Below are 15,124 nucleotides of genomic sequence, written 5' to 3'. Positions count from 1 at the left end.
GAGGTAAGGTTGACAACCATGGAGAGGTTGAAAGCCAATTCTTTCACCAGCTCTCATCTTTCTCTTTCTCTCTCTGTCTTTTCTCAGGGCCTTCTCTGACCTTTTTCATGCTCTCTTTAACCATCCCTGTCTTGCCTATGTAAAGGCAACATTCTTCTTTAAGGGCCGTACACAGTCAAGAGCTGTACACAGTCTTTTCTATTGTAAAAGAATGAATAAAGTCCAATAAAGTCTTTTGCAATTTTTGGAGGTCTCTTCAGTCAGCAAAACGAGGGATTTCTTCAGATTAGTGATGTCAACCTCTAGCTGTTTGATATTCTTGTCAATGGCCCGTCGAAGGTCTGAGTAGTATAAGGTCGGAGGCCAGCATCTGGATTAGAACTTCTAACAGCAGACATCATGGGTGATTCATCTTTACCTGAGATACTGCCCAGGTTAGAGCTCCTGGGAGGCCCTCTTCCTCTGGGTTTTGTGAGTACTCAGGTGCCAATCTTAATAAACATTTCATTGACTTTTGTTTTCTTTCTTTCTTTTCTTTTTCTTTTTCTTTCTCTCTTTTATCTTTTTTTTTTTTTTTAGCCAGTCTATCATAGGTCTCTGGGCTGTCCAGCCTCTGGTCCTGGTCTTTTAGGCAGTGTCAAGGGTAGGCTTCCTCTCATGTCATGGGTCTCAAGCTGGACCAGTCATTAGTTGTCCATTCCCACAGTTCCTGTGCAATCTTTACCCCAGTACATCTTGTAGGCAGGACAAATTGTAGGTCAAATGTTTTCTGGCTCAGATGGTGTCACAGTACCTTTACTGAAGGCCTTGCCTGCTTTCAACAAATGGCTGGTTCAGGCTCTGCATCCCTCATTGCTAGGAATATTAGATAGGGTCACCCTCATAGATTTCTGGGAGTTTATATTATGTTTCTTAGTTCTTCCCAGAAATGTCTCCAGATTCCAGTTGTCTCTTCCAGAACTCTCTTCTCACATCCCCCACACCTAGTCCCTCTTGTTCTTATCCTTACCCTCCTATCCAGACTCCTCTACCCATCCACCCATGATGTCTTTTCTATTTCCTCTTTATAGTGAGATTCATGCATACCTCCTTGAGCCCTTTTTGTTACTTAGCTTCTCTGGGTCTTTGGATTGTGGCATGATTATCCTTTACTTTATAGCTAAAATCCACATACCATATTTGTCTTTCTAGGTCTGAGGTACCTTCCTCAGAATGATCTTTTCTAGTTCCACTTGCCTGTATATTTCATGATGTCATTGTTCTTAAGAGCTGAGTAATAGTCCATTGTGTAAATGTATCACATTTTCTTTATTTATTCTTTGGCTGATTCTTTGGCATCTAGCTTGTTTCTAGTTACTAGCTATTATGAGTAAGGCTACTATGAACATAACTGAGCAAATGTCCTTGTGGTATGATGGAGTGTCCTTTGGGCAGGTGCCTAGGTGTGGTATAGCTGAGTCTTGAGGTAGATCGATTCCCAGTTTTCTGAGAAACCATCCTGTTGAGCCAAAACTGATACTCTGCATCCTCTTACTTATCCAATTCAAGTAGTGCCAAAGGCTTGCAACTATATCTTTCCCAACATTATACAACATGTTCCCAATTTCTCCATCTCTTTCATAACTTCTGGCTTCTTTTCATTTCCAACATTTCCAGTTTCTTACTCTATCACTCAAGGAGTACAAAGTGTGTCTTTAAATCATTGGTCTTTGGACCCTAGTCCAAATTTTCTATGTCTCTCCCCAGTCCTTCAGCAAAATACCCTACATAGGCATGGACATAGATGTTCTTGAGACATTACCCATTAGTCTTTTCTATAGGTTTCTTCCTGAGTTCCTATGTGAACACACTCTACCCCATCTGTAAACATCTTCATGACAATTATTTGCAGTGTTACTTATCTGGAAATATTCTTTGCTTTGCATTTCTTTCAGTGACCAAGATAAAAGGATACTTTCCTTCATGACTGAGCACAGCCATGGCATATTAGTCAGTGTGGTGTATTCTGCTTACTAAGTCCAGTGGTGTGCAGCACTTCTAAAATTTCTCCTACAAACATCTCATAATACTTCATTTTCTTTGGTCACATTTTATTTCCTATACCTCTTTTATAGTGTAGCTTACAACTGGCATCAAGAACCCCAGGTAGTGTCAGTGTACCTACCACCCTCACCCTCTCAGAGCCTGCCCAGCTGACCCCTAACCATCCTTCTCCTTATCACCATATCCCTGCCCCGAACTGCTGCAGGGGACTCTGTGTAGACCAGAGACCATGCCAGCTGCCAGAACACCAGCCTCCAACTTGGAAGGAAACCCTCTGCTAGACCAGAGGCCTTCCTGGCCATCAGAAATCCAGCCCCTAACTTGGGTGGAGACCTTGTACTCAACCACAGGTCACTCTGGCCAAAAGATGAGAGAGGAAACAGAAACCAAGGAACAAAAACCACCTAACATCCAACAAAGACAAACTCAGAAATTGGCTCCTAAGCCTATAATCACCCCAAACCCATATGCCTAGATGCCAGTGTAAGAACACAATCAACAACAGCTAGGATAATGCATCACAACCAGGGCTCAGCAATCCTACTACAGGAACCCCTAAATATTCCCCAAACTTGCCATTAAGAAACTAAAAACCTAATTTAAAATGGGGGTACAGGACTAAACAGAGAGTTCTCAAAGTGTGAATTACAAATGACTGAGAAACATTTGAAGAAATGTTCAATATCTTTAGTTACCATGGGAATGCAAATAAATCAAAATTACTTGAAAATGTTCATGCTATACTAGTAAGGAAGACCAAGATGTGTAATTGGTAAAGATCTTTTCCCATTCTGCAGCCTGCCACTGTGTCTGAATAATGGTGCCTTTGCCATACAGAAGCTTTCTGGTTTCATGTGGACCCATTTTTTAACTGTTGTACAGGCTTTTGCTATTTGTGTCCTATTCAGAAAGTCTTTCCCTGAGCCAATGAGTTCAAGACTGTTTTCACTCTCTAGTCTGTCAGAGTCAGTGTATCTGGTCTGATGTTGAGGTCCTTATTCTGTGTAGAGTTGAGCTTCATGCAAGTTGATAAATCCAGGTCTATTTTCATTTGTCTACATGCAGATATCCCTTTGACCAGCACCGTTTATTGATGATGTTGTCTTTTTTTTTTTTTACTAAGTATGTATTTCTAGCTTCTTTATCAAAGATCAGTTATCCATAGGTATGTAGATTTATATCTATGTCTTCAATTTGATTCTATTGATCAAGATGTCTGTTTTTATGCATGCTGGTTTTGTTTTTGTTGTTTTTTTTTGTTTTGTATTACCATAGCTCTGTATTTAAATTTGAGATCAGGGATTATCCAGCACTGCTTTTATTATTGTTAAGAATTGTTTCAGCTAGCCTAGTTTTTTTCTGTTTCCATATAAAGCTGAAAATTTGTCTTTTTGATTTCTGTGAGGAATTGTTTTGGAATTTTAATGAGGATTGCATTGAATCTGTAGATTGTTTTAGCTGGGAAGGCCGTTTTCACTATATTAATCCTACTGATCCAAAAGCATGGGAGATCTTTTCATCTACTGATATAGTCTTCAATTTCTTCTCCAGTGAATTAAAATTTTTATTATATAATTCTTTCATTTGCTTGGTTAGAGTTACCTCAAGATATTTCTGAGTCTATGGTGAAATGTATTGTTTCCCTGATTTCTGTTTTAGTCTGCTTGTTATTTGTATATAGAAAGGCTACTGTTTTTTAAAAATTTAATTTAATTTTTAAATGTTTACTTTTTTACTTTACAATCTGTTCATTGCCCTCTCCTGGTCACCCCCTTTCACAATTCTCCCCCCTTCCCTTCTCCTCTAGGCAGGTGGACACTTCCTGGGTATCTTCCCCTGATACTTCATTGATGGTTGGTAGATAGTTCTTGGTAGAATGGTTAATGGCATTTATGTATAAAATCATAATCTGTAAATAATTATACTTTAACTTCTTCCTTTCTGATTTGTATGCCATTGATCTCTTTCAGTTGTCTTACTACTCTAGCTAAGGTATTAAGTACTGTATTTAACAGGTATGGAGAGAGTGGACATCCTTGTCTTATTCCTGACTTTAGTAGAAATGCTTTGAGTTTGTCTCCATTTATGCTGATGTTGACTGTAGGTATACTGTAAATCTCCTGTTTCTATGTTGAGGCATATGCCTAGTATCCCTAGTCTCCCCAGTACTTTTGTTATGAAGGGATGCTGGACTTTTAAAAAGGCCTTTCTGTATCTTATGAGATGGTCATGTAATTTTTATCTTTCAGACCATTAATTTGGTGCATCATATTTATTGATTTATATACTTTAACCATCCCTACATCTCTGGGATGAAGCCTACTTGATCATAATGGATAATCTTTTTGATGTTTTCTTAAGTTTGTTTTTCAAGGATATTATTGAAAAATTTTTACATCTATGATCATAAGGGAAAATTATCTATAATTCTCTTTCTTTTTTTGTGGTTTAGGTATTTGGATACTTGTGGCCTCATGAAAAAAGCTAGGAAATGTGCCTTCAGTTTCTGTTTTCATAGAATAATTGAAAAATATTGTACAATTTCTATTCTGAATCAATCTGCCCCTAGGCTTTTTTTTTTTTGGTTGGTAGATAATTTTTAACTATTGGCTTCATTTCACTAAGTGTTACAGATTTTTTAAATTGCTTATCTGATATTGACTTAACTTTGGTAGGTTATATATATCCAGACTTATCTATTTCTTTTAGGTTTTCCAGTATGGTGAAGTATAGATTTTAAAAGTATGTCCTTTTGGGGTGGAGAGATGGCTCAGTGGTTAGGAGCACTGACTGCTCTTCCAGAGGTCCTGAGTTCAATTCCCAGCAACCACATGGTGGCTCACAACCATCTGTAACGGGATCCAACGCCCTCTTCTGTTGTGTCTGAGGACAGCGACAGTGTGCTCATATACATAAAATAAATAAATCTTTAAAAAAAAAAGTATGTCCTTTTGAGTTTCTGGATTTCTGCAGTATCTGTACTGATGCCTCCACCTTTTTCTACAGTTTTATTAATATGCATCTTCTCTCTTTGTGTGCCTTTTAGGTAATTTGGCTAAGGGTTTATCAAGCTTATTGATTTTTTTTTCAGAGAATCAGCTCTTTATTTTATTGATTCTTCATTTTTTTTCTTGTCATTTCCATTTTACTGATTTCACTCTTGAGTTTGATTACGCTTTTGTCAACTACTCCTTTTGGCTTGTATGCCTTCTTTTTCTAGAGGTTTCAGGTGTGCTGTTTAATTGATGATGTGAGATCTCTCTAATTATTTTCATGTAAGCACTTAGTGTGGAGAGTTGTCTCTTAGATCCACCTTTATTGTGTCAAATAAGTTTGGGTATGGTGTGTTTTCACTTTCAATTCTGAAAAGGTTTTTTTTTTGTTTTTTTTTTTGTTTTTTTTTTTTTGATTTTTTCGAGACAGGGTTTCTCTGTGTAGCCCTGGCTGTCCTGGAACTCACTCTGTAGACCAGGCTGGCCTCAAACTCAGAAATCCTCCTCCTTCTGCCTCCCAAGTGCTGGGATTAAAGGAGTGCACCACCATTGCCCGGCCTGAAAAGTTTTTAATGTGTATTTTCATTTTATTCTTAATTTATTTCTTACTCAGTAGTTGATCAGTTTTTGTGATTTTCTATTGGTAAACTTTCTCTTCTTTTTTTTTTATATTGTTGCAGTCCAGTTTTAATCTGTGATAATCAAATAGAGCATAGGGTGTTATTACAATTTTTTTGTATGTGTTGATACTTGCTTTGTGCCTCTTTCTGTGGTCAATGCTGGTAAAAGTACTAGGAAGTTTGGAGAGGAAACGTTCTGTAAATATTTGCTAGTTCCATTTGATGAAATCATTTAGCTACAGTATTTCTTTGTTTAGTTTTTATCTAGATGATAAATCTATTAAAGTATTCCAGTATTGAATTCATCCAGTATTGTGTAAGGATCAATATGTGACTTTAGCTGTAGTAGTTTCTTCTTTCATTAATTTAAATAATCTTATGTTTGGTGTATAAATGTTTAGAATTGCAATATTCTCTTGGTTGATTTTCCTTTTGGTGAGTATGTGGTGATATTCCCTGACTCTTCTGATTAATTTTTGTCTCAACTGATTAGTTGAAGTCTATTTTTTAGATATTAAAATGGCCACCCCTGCTTGCTTCTTGGATTTGTTTTGAATCTCTTCTTCCATCCTTTACTCTGAGGCGATGTCTATCCTTGATGGTAAAGTGTATTTCTTGGGGATACTAGAAGGAAAACTCCAACTGAATGAGGCTAAGTACACTCAAGAAAACACAAGAAATAATTTCACATCATTAAAACCAATAAAAGAGAAACACACATACACTACCACCACCACCATCAATATAATAGGAATTAACAATCATTGGTCATTAAAGTCTGTTTACATCAATGAACTCAATTTCCCAATAAAAGAAACAGTCTAACAGAATGGATGTGTAAACAGAATCCATCATTCTTCTGTATACAAGAAACACATTTCAGCAACAAAGATACATATTACCTCAGAGTAAAAGGTTTTCCAAGCAAATGGACTCAAGAACTCAAGAAGTAAGCTGGAGTAGCCATTCTAATATCTAATAAAATAGATTTTCAACTGAAAATAATGAATAGATATGAGGTAGGACACTTCATACTCATCAAAGGAAAAATCCACCAAGAGGACTTGTCAATTTTGAACATCTATGCCCCAAATGCAAGGACACCCACATTCATAGAAGAAACATTGCTAAAGCTTAAATCACATATTGAATCCCACACATTAATAGTGGGAGACTTCAACATCCCACACTCAACAATAGACTGGTCATCCAGATCAAAACTAAACACAGAAATAATAAAATAACAGAGGTTAATGATTCAAATGGACCTAATATATATAATATATATATTATATATGATATATATAATATATATTATAAATGTTATATATGTATATATAATATATATAACATTTATATATGTTAACATTATGCATACATTATATATGTATATATGTATATATATTATATATATATAACATTTCACTCAAACACAAAAGAAAATACCTTCTTCTCATCACCTTATGGAATCTTCAACAAAATTGACCGTATAACTTGTCACAAAGCAAGCCTCAACAGATGCAAAAAGATTGAAGTAATCTCTTGCATCTTATCAGATTACCATGAATTAAAGCTGGACTTCAACAACAACAAAAACAACAGAAATCCTACATACTCATGGAAACTGAGCAACTATCTACTCAGTGATTGTTAGGTCTTGAAAAACATAAAGAGAAAAATTAAGGACTTTTAGAATTAGATGAAAATGATGGCACCACATACCCAAACTTATGGGACATTATGAAAGCAGTGCTAAGAGGAAACATCAAAGCACTAATGATCATAAAGAAATTGGAGAGTTAGTATTTTAATGTATTAAAAGTACATCTAAAAGCTCTAGAAAAAAGAACCAAACACACCCAAGAGGAGTAGATGAAAGGAAATAATCAAACTCAGGGTTGAAATCAATCAATTAAAAGCAAAGAGAACAATATAAAGAATCAACAAACCAAGAGCTTTTTCTTTGAGGAAATTAACAGGATAGACAAACGCTTAGCCAAACTAGTTAAAAGGCAGAGAGACAGTACCCAAATTAACAAAATCAGAAATGAAAAGGGAGACATAACAGACACAGAGGAAATCCAAAGAATCATTAGGTCTTACTTCAAAAACATGTACTCCACAAAATATGAAATCTAAATAAATTGGATGGTTTTCTAGACAGATATAAATTACCAACGTTAAATCAAGATCAGGTAAACTCTAAAAATACTCTTATAATCCCTAAGGAAATAGAAACAGCCATTAAAACCCTCCCAACTAAAGAAAGCCCAAGGCCAGATGGTTTTAGCACAGAATTCTGCCAGACTTTCAAAGAAGAGCTAATACCAATATACCTCAAACTAGTCCACAAAATAGAAACGGAAGAAATATTGCCAAACTCATTCTATAAGATCACAATCATCCTAATGCCTAAACCACATGAAGACTCAACAAAGAAAGAGAATTTCAGACCAATTTTCCTTATGAATATTGATGCAAAAATACTTGGAATCTAATAACATTGTGATACTCAATAAAATACTCGCAAACTGAATCCAAGAATACATCAAAGACCTCATCCACCATGATCAAGTAGTCTTCATCCCAGCAATGTAGAGGTAGTTCAGTGTAAGAAAATCCATCAATGTTATACACTATATAAACAAACTGAAGAAAAAACAACATGATCATCTTAGTAGATGCTGAAAAATCTTTTGACAAAATACAACACCCCATCATGTTAAAAGCCTTGGGCAGATCAGGGCCACAAGGCACATACCTAAACACAATAAAGGCAATATACAGCAAGCCAGTAGCTAACATCAAATTAAATGGAGAGAAACTTAAAGCAATTTCACTAAAATCAGGGACAAGTCAACACTGTTCACTCTTTCCCTATCTCTTTAATATAGTACTTAAAGTCCTAGGTAGAGCAATAAGACAACTAAAGGATACCAAAGCAATACAAATTAGGAAGGAAGAAATCAAAGTATCACTATTCAGGAATGATATGATAGTACACATAAGTGACCCCAAAACTTCTAACAGAGAACTCCTACACCTGATAAACAACCTCAGCAATGTGGCTAGATTCAGAATTAACTCAAATAAATCAGTAGCCCTCCTTTATAGAAAGGATAAAAGGGCTGAGAGAGAAGTTAGGGAAACAATTCCCTTCACAATAGCAACAAATAATATAAAATACATTGGTGTAACTCCAACTAAGCAAGTGACAGACTTGTGTGACAAGAACTTTAAGTCTCTGAAGGAAGAAATAGATGAAGATATCAGAAGACTGAAAGATCTCCCATGTTCAGGGTTGGTAGGAATAACATCATGAAAATGGCCATCATACCAAAAGCAATCTATAGAATCAATGCAATTCCCATCAAAATACAACACAATTCTATACAGAACATGAAAGAGCAATGTAGCAGGATATTTATTCTGCTACATTGTATTTGCAGTGGAGCTCAGTGATTGGGCAGTAGAAGAGGAGGTGGAGCTGGGAGAAGGAAAGAGGAAGTGGAAGAGAGAAGGAAGAGGAAGGAGGAGAGCTAGTAATCATGGAGGAGGACAGATGGGTCGAGAGCAGTCCTGGGTAGCAACTTATATCAAGGGTTAGGTATTGGGTAACTATTCAAATTATGTGGGCATCTTGTTAATTGAGCATTTCCAAATATATAAATCCATTGGATGATCTTTAAACATTAAGAGTCTTCATTCTACTGGGTACTGCAAGTATGGCAGGTATTGTCTGGGGCTTAGCAGAGAACCATGAGGGTGACAGGGTTGGTCCAAGATCCATGCTTTAGGGTATGGTCTCTATGGAACTGATCGACAGAACCAGTTGCCATGCTGGTGTCTCGTGGGTGCCAGGGCTGATGCTTCTAGCTAGCTGGAGCTATGGTCTGAGTGAGAACAGCAGGAACATGGTAGCTGCCTGGGAACAAGCTGGACAGAGTGCCATTTTCTAAATATCTCCCATTTCAGAGCAATTCTCAATTTCATATGAGAAACAAAAACAAACAACAACAAAACAGAACAGGTAAAACAAACATGAACAATAAAAGAACTTCTTGAAGGATTACCATTCCTGACCTCAAGCTATACTACAGAGCAATAGTAATAAAAACTGCATTACATTCATATAGAAACAGACACATTGATCAATGGGATGAAACTGAAGACTCAGAAATAAACCCATGTACCTATGGATACTTGATTTTTTGACAAAATAGCCAAAACCAAACAAAAGAAAATATCTTCAAGAAATGGTACTGGCCTAACAGGATGTCTGCATGTATCAGAATGCAAATAGATCCATACTTATCACCCTGAACAAAACTGAAGTCCAAATGGATAAAAAGACCTCAATATAAAACCAGACACACCAAGTCTAATAGAATAGAAATAGCCTTGAGCTCATTGGCATTGGAAAAAATTTCCTAAACAGAACACCAATGGCTCGTTTTCTAAGACCAACAATTAATAAATGGGACCTCATAAAACTGAAAATCTTCTCTAAGTCAGAGGAAACTGTCAATAGGACAGAACAACACCCTCAGATTGGGAAAAGATCTTCACCAATTCTATATCCAACAGAGGGCTAATATCTATAATATATAAAGAATTCAAGAAGTTAGATACCAACAACCCAAGTAACCCAATTTAAAAAATGAGGCACAGAGCTAAACAGAGAGTTCTTATCAGAGGAATATTGAATGGCCAAAAAGCACTTAAAATAATGTCTTTAGTAATCAAGGAAATGAAAATCAAAACAACTCTGAGATTCCATCTTACACCCATCAGAATGGCTAAGATCAAAAACTGAAGGGAGAGCAAATGCTGGCTAGGAGAACACTCCTCCATTGCTGGTGGGATTGCAAACATATACAACCACTCTGGAAAACAATTTGGCAGTTTCTCAGAAAAATGGAGATAGTTTTATCTTAAGACCCAGCTATTCCACTCCTGGGCATATACACAAAAGATGCTCCACATACCACAAGGACACCTAAGGTAACTCAGACCCAAAGGACATGCATCGTATGTACTCACTGACTAGTGGATGTCAGCCGAAAAGTACAGAATACCCATGATACACTCCACAGACCCAAAGAAGTTTAAAAGAAGGAAGGCCCAACTGAGGATGTTTGAATCCTACTTAGAAGGGGAAACAAAATAGTCGTGGGAGGCAGAGGGAAGAGGGTATCTGGGTAGAAGAGGAGGAAGTGGGGCAGGATCAGTTATGGGGAGGGGCAGCAGAAAGGCACTGAAGGCCAGGAGAATAATTAGAAATATGCACCTGCTGGGGATGAGGGGTGGGAAGGGTGGGGGAAATTTCTGTAGTTAAGTCCCAGAGACCTGGGATGGAGGAGTCTCCCAGGAGTCAATATGACCTTAGTTGATGCCCAAAAGTGTGGTTTTGGAACCTAAAGAAATCATCTCCAGTAACCAGACAACACTCCTAGTGGAGGAGTCGGGACACCAACCCACCTACAAAACTTTCGATCCTAAATTGACCCCATCTAAAAGAATTGCAGGGACAAAGATGGAGTATAGACTAAAAGAGTGGCCAACCAGTGACTGGATCAACTTAAGATCTATCCCGTGGGCAGGCACCAATCCCTGGCACATAGTGATGCTATGTTGTGCTTGCAGACAATAGCCTAGCATGGCTGTCCTCTGAGAGGCTCTGATTGAGTCAGAGCAGGTGACTGAGACAGATGCAGGTACCCACAGCCAAACAATGGACGGAGGTTGGGGACCCCTTTGTAATAGTTAAGGGAAGAACTGAAGGCCCTGAAGAGGATGGCAACCCCTCAGGAAGACCAACAGAGTCAACTAACCTGGACCCCTGGGAACTACCAGAGACTGAGCTATCAACCAAAGAGCATACACGGTCTGGTCTGAGGCTCCTGAACATATGTAGCAGAGGCCTTGTCTGGCCTTAGTGGGAGAGGATGTGCCTAATCCTGCAGAGACTTGATGCACCAGGATGGGTGGGGGCATCTTCTCAGAAGTGAAGGGGTTGGAGGATCAAGGGAGAAACCCTGAAGCACTTGAAATATGAATAAATAAATATATAAAGTAAAACATAGTTGCAAGGGGAAAACGGCAAGTAAAAATAAAGGCAGGCATATCAGAATTACACCTGACTTCTCAACAGAGACTCTAAAAACTAGAAGAGTCTGGGAAGTTGTCTTGCAGACCCTAAGAGACCACAGAAGTTCCCTCAGACTACTGTTCCCATGCAGCTCATAGTATGTTTTTTGTTCTGTGTGTTTAGTGTTTGCTTATTATGTGTTGTGGAGAATTTCTTTTCTGTTCCTGCCTATTTGGTGTTCTGTGTGCTTGTTGTACTTTGATAGGCAACTCCTTCTTTAGATTACGCTTTTGTTGAAAATAATACTTTTCTGATTTCCCTCCCTCAGTTTCTTCTCCTTCCTCTGTCCCTAGTATTCAAAGGCTTAGTCTTTCATAGTGTCCCAGAATTCCTGGATGTTTTGTTCCTGAATTTCTTTAATATTAGCATTTTTGACTGGGGTATTCCTTCTTGTATCTTATCTTCAATGTTCGATAATTTCCTTTCCAAGCCTTTGGTCAATAGGCGAGGCTTACTTCTGAGGGTTTTTGTTTGTTTATTTGGTTGCTTGTTTGCTTTGTTGGTTGTTTCACTTCCTATACTTTTTAGTTCCAGTTTTATCTTAGTTTAGGTTTCCTTTAGTAATTCTGTTTTTGTTGTTAAATTCTTCTTTCATGTAATGAATTGTCATTTTGTTCATTCTATTGTTTGTGTTTTAATATTTCATTAAGGAATTCATTCATATTTTATTTAAGGTTCTTGAATATACTCCTAATTGCTGTTTTTCAGTCCTGTTTTGTGTTTCAGCTATATTACATGTCTTTTTTTCTCTTTGTATTTATTTATTTATTTTTTTCTCAAATCGTAATTAATTCACAAAGGGGTTATAAACACAGAAAGGCAGGATGTGGGGAAGGGAATGACACTGGAGTGTGGGTGTTCAGGGGGAATACAGATATCTTCAGAACCTAGTATTGGCTAGGTGAAGGTTCAGGGGACAATTCACTATGACTCTGCCTATGACATTTGCCAGGAGCCATCTAGGAGTGAGGTTCTGTGTTTCTGCCTCATCACCAGAGTGTTAGAACATCACTTGGGCTAAGATCGGAATCCCAGCCCGCGTTTCTCTGAGTGAGAAATGGCAGGGGCTACTAGCGTGGAGGTAGAGGCTGTGGTTCTCGAACTCCTGGGCATCCAGATGCTGCTGGGAACCTTGAAGAGTTGAGAAGAGGGGCAGGCCTGAGATGAGCCCAGTCAGGGCAGGGCATGGAGTCTGGTTTAGCTCAGAGTGAGTTCCAGGGGTGCAGAGGGGTCTTCTGCGGGAAACTTAGTCGGCTTTATATGATGAAGGCTTCCTCCCTCACACCCCCCTCCCATGGTCCTTGATGGAGACAATCCTTGCTTATTCAAACTGTTTATTCATGGCAGGAAGAAGATGCATACAACTTACTTAGGGTGGACCAGAGATTAAATACCTTTTGGAGGAAGGAATGTCTGGGAAGGGAAGCTTATTGGCTAAACCCCCAGGACCCATCTAGATACCTCATTAGCATGAAGAACTCTGGGTTTCTATGCTACATGACCAGATATCATGGTCCCCTTAGTGGGGTGTTGTGGTCATGTGCTCCAGGATAGGAACCTGGTCGGGTGTAGATTCAGATACCTACTGTTCTCAATTATGAGAATTTCCTGGGTTCCTTAATCAGCTCAACCTTACTAGTTTTTCTGTCTGGTGACACGGTTCCATTTGGCCCATATAGGAGAAGCTAAAAACTAGCAGGTGATCTTCCTGAAATGGTTCTACCATGGACTCTAAAGTTATGACAGATTTGCTTCTTTAGGCAAGGCCGAGAAGATTACATTTGAGGCAAGATTTCTGCTATTAATGTGCCTTTCCTGTTATTAAATTTATGTAACAATCACTAGGTATTGGCCCACCCTTTTGAGCAGATTTCTGCAGAACAACAAAGATGCACTGTCTTGTAGTGATGCTATTTAGACAAATAGGTGATTTCTTATCTTTTTTTCTTTTATTGGATATATTCTTTACTTACATTTCAAATGTTATCTCCTCTCCAGGTATCACCTCTGGAAACTCCTAATCCCATTCCTCCTCCCCCTGCCTCTATGAGGGTGCTCCCCCACCCACCCACTTTCAGCTTCCTGCCCTGGCATTCTTCTACACTGGGGCATCAAACCCCCACAGGATTAAGGGCTGCTCCCCCCACTGACGCCCAACAAGGCCATCCTCTGCCACATATGCAGCCAGAGTCATTGGTTCCTCCATGTGTACTCTTTGGTTGGTGGTCTTATAAGAATTCCTAAAATTATATTAGTAATTATTAAGATATTTTATAATAGGACTGCTATGAAGTCTTTCTGATGTCAAATCTGCAATGAGAACTCTGCCAGTCTTCAGGGGTCATGAGTTATTTGCTTCTGAGATAGAAATCACGCATTTATAACTTAGAGCACATTCCAAGAGGTTGTAAAACAATCAACCAAAACTCATAAAAAGGAAATTAACTATTTACTATAGGTACAAGGACAGAAGATAAAAAATTGACTGAGTTTATTTATACAAAACTTCAATGATAACTAAGTCACAAAATTATGGTTTTTAACTTTCAATGAACCTGTTGAGCTTGTGATAAATAATAAATGTTTAGCCAGATACTTTTAATGAATATGCATGTAAATATTCTCTGCTGTAAACTTCTTATTCAATTTATGATGTAAATTTATGCATAAACTTGTGGTAAACTTTTTACCATGCCATCATGTATTCTGAAAGATGCACAAGTACTGAGGAAAAAGAGAGGAGGGAGAACTATTTTTGGAGATCCTCTCTTAGAGAAGATTTTTGGAAAATTTTCAGATATAGAACTTAGAAACAAAGTATCCCTCTTTCTTCCTGGAACTTCAACTAGTAGGCTGGGTGCATTAGAGCCAAGCAGTTCCTGTGGAGATAGAACAAAGGCTACTTTACTTAATCCCACCCCGCACTTCTCACCCCTGCTGCCATTAAGCTACAAGTGTTAATCACCTAAGCAGGCAGTTTTTAACCCTCAGAATGAGGAAGAAAGTTTTTATGACATTTTAGAAGTTATCAGCAAGCATTCAGTATAGTTAGAGAGTTAGAATTGCCAGAGATCATCAGTCTTTAAAGTAGCTCCTGCGTCTGATTCTGCGTACCACTTCAACCAATTCCAAGCCAGGCAAACTCCCAGTGAACATTCATTTAGTTTTCTCAAAACTATTTGTTAAAAATAATTAATCTTTCCCATATTCAATTATCATCATTTTCTTAAGCAAGTTGGACTCACATATGTGAGTTCATCTTTGAAACATAAACTCTATCTCTGCTCCATAAATCACCTCTTTCTCCATGCCAGCTT

Source organism: Grammomys surdaster, unplaced genomic scaffold (genome assembly GCF_004785775.1).
Source record: "Grammomys surdaster isolate TR1022 unplaced genomic scaffold, NIH_TR_1.0 125612, whole genome shotgun sequence".
Classification (NCBI taxonomy): domain Eukaryota; kingdom Metazoa; phylum Chordata; class Mammalia; order Rodentia; family Muridae; genus Grammomys; species Grammomys surdaster.
This window is presented reverse-complemented; position numbering follows the sequence as displayed.